Raw genomic sequence first — 10312 nt, 5'->3', positions numbered from 1 at the left:
TACTAGAAAGGTAGCTCGCGTGCGTGCACAGGACTCTTCCTACCTCAGTGGGGTCGAAGTTTGTGTGGCTGAGCATACTGTAACGCGTAGCTTACCACAAACGAAGCGCGACCGCGGTGCTGAGGCAGGGAATTGAGTTTCGCTGACCCACAGCCACGCTGGCGCGCCTAGAGTGTAGAGAAGTCGTTCAGGCCAGGTCAGGATTACGGATGGTAGAATAGTAAGGTACTTGCCAGGTTCAAGAGCGGAGAGTTGCGGAGAGTTGCGGAGAGTTGCGGATCGTCTATTTGTGTAGCCAGGTTCAGGATTGGAGAATATCGGATTGTCGTGGTACGTAGCCAGGTTCAGAATAGGAGATGGTTGGATCGTCGGAGTACTTAGTCAAGGTCAGGACAAGAGCCAGGAGAATCATCAGACAAGCCGGATCATTAGTAGAGAGAAGCGGAGTCCAAGGTACATGCAGGGTTCAGGCAACAAGAGGTTAATCAGCAAGCAAGGTAAGGCAAGGCAAGGTTCAGGAACATGGATGTTGCAAGGCACGGCGTCACAATGACTATGCTCAGCAATGACTGACTGCAGACTGAGAGTATATATATGAGGTGCCTCCAATAGCCAGCCAGGTCAGATCCAGGAAGTGGAAGTGTATTGAGCGGGTGCACACAGGTGTGCCTAGGAAGCAGCCTAATCAGGGTTGAGTGTGGAACTGCTCGCGAGCCATCCCGCGCGTGTCACGGAGGCCAGGAGGCGGGGCTTGAGTCGCACATCACTCCCACTCCGATTCCTGGGAGCAGAGGGGACGGGACCCGTCACGCGGCAACCTGCGCGCGTTACGGAGGTCGAGGGGCGCGGCCTGACTCGTGTGTCAGCAGGGAGGCTGGATGTGCATCCACATCGTATGACAGTGCGAGGGGCAGGGCCAGGGTCCGCAGAAGCATGACCAGAGAGCGCAGGATCCGCGCGCGCGTCACAGGACCAGAAGAGTGCGCTTCCCGAGTGTCAGCTGCAGATGGGCCATAGAGGTGAGGAGATAGTCTTTGGCCGCCAGGATGGCGAATCCTCACAGTCCCTGGGCTCTGGTCAGTTAATTTTCATCCCTACCTCAGCCCTGCAGGTCCGCTTCCTGATCGGAAATGAGCACTGTCACACTTGTGTATTTCTTTTATTCTTGTGTATTTTTGGCCCTAATGATTTTTATTAGGTTGACCATTGAGTGCTATAGTGGCTTATCATGCCCATATTTTATGGGTATTATGAACCACTGTGCCAATCAATGGGTTGAGGGTGGGTATAGTGGGCCCAGGGTTGGTGGTTAGGCCTCATGGGTGGGTAGTAGGGGAGGGTGGTTTAACCCCTTAATTACTATAGCGGTTATTAATTGCTAAGGTGATTAAGGGGTTAGGGGCCATTAGATTGTATTTTTTCATGTACTCTTGCTGGCAACAGAGGGCATGGACCTGACGTATGCTGACAAGAATGCCCTTCATGATGGCAGGGGTAAGTAGAAAGCTTAATTTACTTTATAAATGCTGCCTGTCTAATGTTTGATTTTATAATGGGCAAATTAGCTATTAACCATATCTGGATAATAGTTATGTTCCTCCCTCATGGATTACGTCACAGCCTTAAAAAAAAAAAAAAGAGAGACAGGGACATGATACAGCGTGCAATTGGATTGGAGCTGTACCATCTGACCCTAAAATGTGATATCACAGGCCATATCCTGTGTAAGGCCTGCACGTCTCAATTTAGCGGAAGATCCCGAAGAGGCAACATCCGTTTGGATTTACCATGGGGTTGGATTGAAAGAAGAAGATAGAACAAATAAAGAAAAGAATTACATAAGAAGGAAGAAGGTGAAATAAGATTTTTTTTAACCTGATGCTGATCTTCAAGGTTAATGGAGTTGGATTGCGGGTGATGACGTCGCGGGTCGAGAGCTTGCAGATATGCCGGGATTCAGAGTGTGAAGACTTCTAAAGGTAAGATAAATATTGAATGTATGTAATTGTCTTTCTTCAGGTTTTTAGATGGTATTTATTGCTTTTTATGTTTTTGCTTGCCCATTGACTTCTAATGTATTAATCTGTGCCCCTATAGGGAACAGATAAATACAGTGACAGGCAATGCATTTTTTGGCAAATGTTTGTTTTCAATTGATTGTTATTTTTTCTATTTCTGTTTATTATTTGGATTAAATTGTTTGGAATTTGGATGGATTGTTTTTAGTAAATTTTAGGATTGGTTAGCATTTTAAATTAATTAATTGTTTTGTTGGCTAGTGGTTTAAATTAATTAATTCTTTGTTTGCTAGTGCTTTTATTTATTTAATTAATTGGTTGGCTAGTGGTTTAATTTCTTGAATAGTTTGCTTGTCTATGTGTTTATTTAATTGTATTGTTATGTTTTGGAATAACATAATTTTAAGTATTTAGCTGTTTTGGTGATAGATATATTTTAGTAATGTGTACTATTAGGCTATTTAGTTCTATTATTTTTGGGTGTTTAGGTGCTTGTGTATTTCTTTTATTCTTGTGTATTTTTGGCCTTAATGCTTTGTGTGTTTAGGAAACGATCGTCGGGATGTGATGACGTCATAGGCGACGTCATCAGAAGTGGCAGCGTCTGATCACAGAGACAGCAGAGAGAGAACTTTCCAGCCAGGCTTGTATTATCGACGGAGCCTACTGCGTTTACCTGCTGTGGTTATATGCCCTACTGTGGTGGCTACATTATATCTATTGCACAACACTAAGATATACTAGGGCATGCCTTACCTTGGTGGTTACATTATACCTATTGCGCAACACTAAGATATACTGAGTAAATAGAACATGTTTCTCTTGTGTATGCAATACAGCGGAGCCTAGAAAAAGCATACCTTTTCCATGGTGGGAACACAGACATATCCTGAATTACTAGCTTAGTTATACTATGTTATGTGATATATCTCCATCACTATAGAGCTGGATATATTAAACCTGTTGGTTACAGGAATTTTGATACTCACATATTTGATACTCTCTTGTCTTAATTATATCTATTTAGGCTGTGAGTGATACTTACCTGCTTATCTGAAATATTTGAATTTAGACAATAGACACCCACTGAAAGCAATTAACTTGATAAATCATCAGGATACTTATTATTATATTGCTTATCTTGCCACTTCATTATGGGGTTATTTTAATGTTTGAATGTGATTTATGTTTTTTTAATCTATATATTTGAATAAAACTTTATTATTTATCTCCCTGGCTTTTCCGGTCATGATAGGCTGATTTTGACCTATCGACATTACTTACCTGTTAGACCATTGTTAGTCTACTCACTGTACTCCAACATTGAGTGGTCTTTTGTGAGGGAGCCTTTATGATCCTCTTGGGATCAACTCTGATATACCATTGTGCCAATAAATGGGTAGAGGGTAGGTATAGTGGCCCTTGGGTGAGTGGTTAGGCCTCCCGGGTGGGTAGCGGGGGAGGGCGGGTTAACGCCTTAACTACTATAGCGGATATTAATTGCTAAGGTGATTAAGGGGTAGGGGCCATTAGATTGTATTATTTCATGTACTCTTGCTGGCAGTGTAGGATATGGACCTGGAGTATTCTGACAAGGACACCCTTCATGATGGCAGGGGTAAGTAGAAAGTTTTATTTACTTTATGTATGCTGGCTGGATAATGTTTCATTTTATAATGGGCAAATGCACTATTAGCCATATGTGGATAATAGTTATTTTGCCCATTACTGTACTGTATGTGTTGGGGGGGGGAGTTGAGGGTAGAGGAGGTGGGTTGTAGGGTTGTTGTGGAGGTGGATGGAGGATGGATGTTTAGGCCTACCGGGGGGTAGCGGGAAGGGTTAACCCCTTCATTACCTTAGCAGTATTAACCACAATGGTACTGAAGGAGTTAACTCCACTCGCAACCCCCCGCAAGGCTTAAACGCCTACCAAGGGCAAAATACCACCTTCACCCACTCTTGCTACCCACAATAAACATGCCACAGTAGTTAACCACTTGATTGCCTTAGCGATTAGCTGCTAAGGTAATGAAGTTGCCTGTAAAATGAATTTTTATTGCATGGGATTTATGCCAGGGGTCTCCGGTGCTAATATTAATGGGTATCAGCTCCAGGGACTCCCGGCATCAAGCCGATGCAGGAAAAAAGCATTTTTTTCTAAGTCCGACTCTCGCCGCCTTCTCAGCAGGTTCTCCCTTGCCTCACGCCAACTTTTCCTTGCGTGAGGATTTTAGGAGAAACCCGCCATTCTAGAGCCGCGATTAGCCTTGATAAACTAATCGAGGCTACACGACTTGCACGAGTTTTAAAACCTGCCAATAAGTGGCTTATCGCTGCTCACTCGGCAGTCTGTTTTGGACGGCTGAAAAAATTGGCGTTTCATGCCTATATTGCCCGTTTATCGAGGCTTACAGAATAACAGTAGACATTTTGGCCGAAAAGGCTTCGATAAGTGGCTTATCAAGGCTTATTGAATAGGCCCCTTAGTGCTGAACAAGTTCTGACATAGATGTTACTTGACTCTAAAGAGCGGTTTAAATAGTGAAATGTTGAATAGGGAGAGTCAAAAATAAAATCACAGGGACATCATGACTTTGAACAGCAGAGGGGTGCACTTGATGATTCATCCATTCAAATATCACTTGTTATGAATGAGGATTCTGGTGATGAAGATGTTACTCATGCTGTTAAAGACAGTTATTTAAGTGGCGCTGGTGGTGGTGTCCTGAGCAATGATCGTGAATATGACAAGGATTCAGATAAAAGTGATGGTATTGTGATCGTTTCCCACGATTGTAAAAAAATAAATAGATTCAATGACAAATAAAGCGATCAATACAAGCAGGAATAATAATAATAACAACCCTGTATATTCATTATTTAACAAACAGAAGCTATCATCATCAACAACATCATGTACATTCCTTTCTCCTCATCTGCATCAAAAACAACACACTCTGTTACACAGACGTCAACATTCCTACCACAATTGACCAATCATGGGTCTGGTTGTTTAGGTGATGATATCCTCCCCTCCAGTACCAACACCACCTGTACCACAACATAGACAACCACAATTACATTCATGAGTTTGTCCACAAACACCAGTTATGTCTTCCCTTGCCCATACCAACATGAGGTGTGATTTTAAACTCTTAAAGAATTGTGTTACAGCTAAATGTTACTTATGAAAATGGGTAACCTGGGTACCCATCTTGGAACCTCTCCATTAAGAGCTCACATGAACTGCCACGACCACACAAAGTGGCAGGCCACCTTAGAAAGCCAACAAGACAAAAGGGGGTTGCAGAAATAGGCAACACAGTGTAATGACAGATGTGGAGATGGAGTCAATAGGTTATCAGCGTCAGTAGACTTAACACAACACCCCCCCTAACACCATCACTATTGTCTCATGGTGGCAATGAATTTGATCATGTCGATTTAGATGATTTTGGGAGGATGATAATCAATAGCGATTATAGTGATGATGACAATCGCGTCGACGGTGTGGGTGCTAGATGTGATATCCTGCGAAAAATCATTTTGCAAGGCAGACATGATGATGTGAGTGCTAATGCAGCTAGTATTAGTACGTACCAGCAGCCTGATATGCAGCACCCCAATGCAACAACAGCAGCCCACAGTTCCATCAGCGTTTGATAAGGGAATAAAATTCCACCGCACCCATGAAATAGCTTTGGTGCTTAATGTCAATTTAGCTAAGACTCTGGGCCATTCAAATGTTTTTAATCAAGTGCTTCATAGAGCTTATTCAAAGTGGTAAGCCAAGTTGGACCATCGCAAGCAGATCCTATTTCTCTAATAAGGCGCTTCCCGAACAGTACAGCAAAGTTATTGCAGTGGTGGTTGAGGAACTAGCACAGTCGGAGGGAATTGGTGTACACCTCACTACTGAAAAGTTGAGTAGGGGGCATGGAAGCGGTAACTACCTCATGCACATTGGGTGTGTTTTAGTATTTTCAAACCACAAAAGGTGAAAAAAACAAAACACTCAACATCAGCAGCAGCATGGCATTCCGTAGACATGTGACTTTATCTATGCAGAGTTTTGAAGAAAAGGCACACAAAGCTTCTGATGTGTTAGCAAAAATAAAGAATGCCATAGAGTGGTTGCTAATTCCAAGGACACTTGAGATTGGGTTTGTGGTGGGGGATAGCGGTTCTAACTTGGTTGCAGCACTGAAACATGGCAACATGACACAGATACCTTGTTTTGCGCACATACTCAATTTAATAGTCACTAACTTCCTAGCACAGTGTCAGAATGTGCAGAGCATTTCGTCCATTGCTAGAAAAATGTGTGTTCACCTTAGCTCATCGAAGACACCGCCGAAAATGCCCTGTCTAGGCCCTGTCTAGGCTGCAGGAGAAAAACAACCTGCCTTGTCACTAAAAATGAAGTTGCTGACACACTGGATTTCCACCTTATATACAGTATGCTTGAGCATCTACATGTGCAGCAGAAGATGGTCAATGATTTTGTCATGGAACATGGCAGGAGGCAGCTGTATGATGCTTTTCTGCAGCGTAGACAATGGCATATACACAGTGTACTGTGTACGGAAAATCAGATTACCCCCAATAAAGCCCTAAAGTTCTCCTCACTAGAACATTTAGAAACTTTAACCCACGCCGTGTACAAGAATATCTAGCCACCTTCCTAGTCATAGTCAGTATTAGTATCTACTTCAAAACAATTATTCACAGTACAATAACCCTACCCTGGCGTTACCTAGGTATAGATTGCTCATTTAAATTTAGGAGTTCCCTCTGGGGAGTTTTTATATTATGTACTACTCCCTGGGTGCTTTTACATTACCATGGGTACACTGTCGGTATGCTAATTAGTTAATTGTTTATCCAATTGAACACTTCCTTTATACTTTTCTAACACAGTGTATCGGCGTGTTGTGATTTCCCCTTTGTGTTTGGGAACAGCAACAATGTCACAATTATCTTTCAGCTGTCATATGGGATACTAGTGCAAGCACAGATCAGCATCTCACGTTCTCAGCTTGCACACTATATTAGGTACTCCACGTCACTACTTTATTAACTGACAGGTTAATTCGTACACATACAGTAGGTACTGTCATATTAGTGATTCACTACCAACTCACATCACCTTGACTTACCTATTTATTTTAAAGTTCCAGGATTGGGTGGCTGTACTTATACTCACCAATTCACAGGGACTCAAAGATCTTTATTAGGGACTTTGCTATACCCAGACTAGCTCTTGGCATTTTATCCATGGTGATCATACATACCCTTTTGTAATTTATGCCTCATAGGTAGTTGCCTCCTTCATAAATAACCCTTGTTCAGTGATTGTGTGCTTACATATTGGGGTTCTTTTATTCTCTAGTTATTAAACTTTAACCCACAGCAGTTTCTGGCTGATCTTACCAGCTGCCTTTGGTACAGAATAAACTTAATTCCAAACCCCGATTCCTCACTCGACTATTTCCAATCCGAGTTCTTAAAACTCTGTGATAACCATACTCCTCTATGAGAATAAATGTATAGTGACCCACTTTCTGTGGGTTACAACCAACCTTACATTGCTCTACCATCTCAGAGATTACTTGTGGAAAAGTTACAAAGTAACTGGCACTACCAAAGATCTTACTACACTACCGACACACTTTATTGAAGTGTGGTCGGTACCGCAAGCCGGGAAATCTCCCGGCTTGCTAGTGGCCGCCCCTCGGCGTGCCGCGCGTCATAGACGCGCGGTCACGCGTCATCGGGAGCGTGCCCCCCCTGCACGCGTGTCCAGGGGCTCCCCGAGGGAGCCCTGGTGTCCCGCGATCGCGGGACAGCGGCAGGGGGTTCCGGGGGACCCGACGAACCCGGCAGCGGTAGGGAGAGCGCCCCGATCGGAGGGCGCTCTTCCGCTGCTTCAGCGCGCGCCCGTCACACTCGGGCGCGCGCCAGGCTACTGCTGCGGCACAGAACGGGCAAATGCTCGAATAAACTGTGCCGCAGCAGTAACTACAGATGCTTGCGGAATATGTGCACAAGGCAAACAAGACACACAAAAGCACAATATTACTCTGACATTCTTCACCAGAATACATCAACTCCAGCTAACTTCTGCAAAGTCATCAACAATATATTCCAGCCTTCTAGCCATCAACAACCATGTAATATCATTAAGAAGGAAATTACTTTGACAAATCCTACTGACATTGCAAATGCATTCAATGAATACTTTGTGGGGTGTGCTACTAACTTATTAGCGAAACGCAATCCAAACTACAAACATGAACCTCATTCTGAGAGTACCCCTATTGCCTCACCCTCTCCCAACACTGCCCACAAATTTCAATTTGTCCCAGTATCTGAAGAGGAAATTACACACGTGCTCCTCAAATTAAAACTAAGGAGCCAATGTGGACCTAACTTACTGCAATCTAAGTTCCAATGACTTGGTGCCCCAGCTATAGCTAAACAGCTTGCTTCCCTAGTCAACTCTATTCTGTCTGCAGGCCATATCTCTAAGACCTGGAAAACTGCCAGAGTTGTCCTACTCTTCAAAAGTGGGGCCAAAACACTGTCTCAAACTACAGGCCAATCTCTCTTCTCCCAATTCAATCCAAAGTCATGGAAAAATGAGTTCACTCCCAGTTAAGCAATTACTATACCAAGACAAATTTCCCTAGCCAATTCTATTCTGGCTTTTGCCCCAAACACTGCACGGTAACTATCCTCCTAAAAGTTTGCAATGAGATCCAGTTTGGAATGGAACTGGTACAACTTAGTGGTGCAATATTCCTAGATTTTTGATACTTTTGATCATACTTTTGCATCATCAAGACTTTTGATACTATTGATCATGTTATCTTGCTAAACAAACTCCAGTGCTCTGGAATAGGGAAGCATGCTTTAAAATGGTTTCATTCCTACCTATGAGGTATATTCCAACATGTGTCTATCTCAGGCTCTAACTCCAACCCCTTGGATATCATCTGCGGGGTCCCGCAAGGCTCTGTTCTGGGGCCCCTACTCTTCTCAGTGATCATCAATGATCTTCCTACAGCTTGTAAGGGAGCTTCAATACAAATGTATGCGGATGACACTATCTTATATGCACATAGCCCTAACCACTCCTACTTTGGACACCTACTTCAATCTGACTTTTTGAGACTTGAAAATTGGATTCCCCAAATCAAACTGTTTTTAACCACTGACAAGACTGTAACAATGGTATTTGGGACCAAGGCTACATTTTTAAAGCTTCCAAAGACTGAGCTCTAGATCAGAACCTATGCTAATTCCACCCTAGCCCCTGGTACTAGTTTTTAATACTTGGGCATATGGTTTTACTCCTGTTTAACATTTGGGTTGCACATTGATACCCTGACATACAAAACCTATGCTAAACTAGGTGTACTTTATTGGAACAAATCCTCCCTAAGTCTTCTGGTCTGAAAGTGTATCGCACAGCAGATGCTAATGCCATTTATAGACTATGGGGACATAGTATATGGCACGGCACCCTGAACCAAACGTAGCAAACTTGACACCCACTACAATTCAATATGCAGTTTTGTTCTCCAATGCAACTACTGTACAACACAATTCACTGCGAAATGCTCAATCTAGATTGGCCATCACTTAAATCTAGGCTCAAAGTTAATCTTTCCTTCAAAAACTTTCTGGGCAAGCTACCCGTCTATCTGAACAAGCTCTTCACCCCTACCACAAGCAGCACTTATCATCTGAGGTCTGTGTAGGGAGACACTCACAGAGGTATGCAAGGGAGTTTGGTTATAGTGAAATTAAATAAGGCTTTTTATTGCGCCTGTTTCCTTAACATCAGGAAACCATCCAAACAAGGGGTAAACAAAGCTTCCATTCACTTGGGAGTATTTCTAGTAAAATACTACTGTATGCAGTCCACACTCCCTTTAGATAACCATGTTTCCCAGCCCCAAACATATAGCATGAAAATAAGCATATATATAAAGTCTCATAAATGAAAGTGTTATCTGTTCCTTGTGGTTTCGAGGGAAAATCTTCTCTGTTCCTGCGTTGCTACATTTCCTCAGGTTTTGTCAGCATTCAGGTTTAGAAGTTTCCCCTGTGTCTTGAAAGCAGCTCTGCTGTTTCTTCTGGCAGGGCTCAAAACAAGTTGTGAGAATCAAGGACAATCCCTGCTCTGTCTCCAAGTTCAGCTCAGGTGTGAGCTAAGGAGTCTCTCTTCCTGTCTCAAAAGACAATCTTTTCTAAGCAATCAAATGAGGCAGGTGGTGTTTGTT

Source organism: Ascaphus truei, chromosome 5 (assembly GCF_040206685.1).
Source record: "Ascaphus truei isolate aAscTru1 chromosome 5, aAscTru1.hap1, whole genome shotgun sequence".
Classification (NCBI taxonomy): Eukaryota; Metazoa; Chordata; class Amphibia; order Anura; family Ascaphidae; genus Ascaphus; species Ascaphus truei.
The sequence above is the reverse complement of the archived record's forward strand: the minus strand, read 5'-3'. Positions refer to the sequence as shown.